We start from the raw sequence: 1,643 nt of genomic DNA, 5'->3' as shown, positions 1-1,643 counted from the left end.
AAAGACATTCTGTAGGAAGAGAGTGATGAGTAAGATAAAAGAAGAGACGAGAAAAAATAAATAATTAAAGGGAGGATTAGATTATGTAATGAAAAAAAGGGGGAAAAAACTTTAGCCACTTCTCATCTAAAAGGATTTTTTTTTTTCGTTGCGTTCAACACCTGTTTGTGGGTCCTCCTGTACCCCCTCCCCTCCCCTCTCCCCTCTGCCTTCCACCCCTTCCCTCTCCCCTCTGCCTCTCACCCCCTTCCCCCTTCCCCTCTGCCTTCCTCTCCCCGTCCCTCTTCTCCTCTGCCTACCCCCTTCCCTGTTCCCCTCTGCCTCTCCCCCCTTCCCTCTCCCCTCTGCCTCCCACCCCCTTCCCCTCTGCCTCCCCCCTTCCCTGTTCCCCTCTGCCTCTCCCCCCTCCCCCCTTCCCTGTTCTCCTCTGCCTCTGCCTCCCACCCCCTTCCCCTCTGCCTCCCTCTCCCCGTCCCTCTTCCCCTCTGCCTCCCTCTCCAATTCCCTCTTCCCTTCTTCCTCCCACCCCCCTTCCCTCTTCCCCTCTCCGCTTCCCCTCAGCCCCCCCCCCCCCTCCTTTAGTGCCCCAAGGGTCGTCGATGAGTTGAGGATGGGTCGTATTTGTGGCCCTCCCCTCCCCTCCCTTTCCCCTCTCCCCTCTCCCCCCTCTTTCTATTCCTCCCCCGTGATCCAGGTCTGTTGAAGAACCCATAAAAAAGGGGTGAGGAAGATCCATCCGACGAGGGTGGGTGAAGGGGGGAGAGGGAGGGAGAGAGTGGGAGAGGCGGGAAGAAGAAATAAAGAGGGATAAAGAGAGAGGTAGGGAAGAAGAAGAAGAAGAAATAAAGAGGGATAAAGAGAGAGGTAGGGAAGAAGAATAAGAAGAAATAAAGAGGGATAAAGAGAGAGGTAGGGAAGAAGAAGAAGAAGAAATAAAGAGGGATAAAGAGAGAGGTAGGGAAGAAGAAGGAGGAGAAGAAGGAGGAGAAGAAGAAGGAGGAGAAGAAGAAGGAGGAGAAGGAGAAGGAGAAGGAGAAGGAGGAGAAGAAGGAGGAGAAGAAGAAGGAGAAGAAGAAGGAGAAGAAGAAGAAGAAGAAGGAGAAGGAGAAGGAGTAGGACTAGGAGTAGGAGTAGGAGTAGTGAGTGAGTGAGAGGCAGGTAAATAAGACAGACAGACAGACAGACAGACAGACAGACATTCAGACAGACACATACAGAAACAACCCAGAGTTAGAAGTGGGGGATCTATACCTCGCTCCCTCCCCTCCCCTCCCCTCCCAAAAAGGGAAGGAAGAAAGGAGTGCAAATATGAAGAAAAAGAAGAAGAAGAAAAAGATGAACCAGGAGGGTTAGAAGGAGAATGCGAAACCCCGTCACCGCCCTAGCATTAGATTTAAAAGCCTATGACTCGCATGCATAGAGTGCCATAGAAAGAAGGAGCTAGAGAATAGAAGATAATAATTCCCTTTCGGAAGTGCACTCGTCGGTCAATCCCAAGGCAGAGGAATCACATGCACGGGCTTGTCGGAGGGAGTGGGAGCGAAGGAGTGCGGAGTAATCCCCAATCCCCTTTTAACTTCGGGAGTGAAATAGGCTCGTAGTCCCCCTAACCCTCTCCCCTGCCCCTTGGTGTCCCCCTCCTC

The sequence above is a fragment of the Penaeus vannamei genome, chromosome 35 (genome assembly GCF_042767895.1).
Source record: "Penaeus vannamei isolate JL-2024 chromosome 35, ASM4276789v1, whole genome shotgun sequence".
NCBI classification, from domain to species: domain Eukaryota; kingdom Metazoa; phylum Arthropoda; class Malacostraca; order Decapoda; family Penaeidae; genus Penaeus; species Penaeus vannamei.
Note: the sequence above shows the minus strand (reverse complement) of the source record.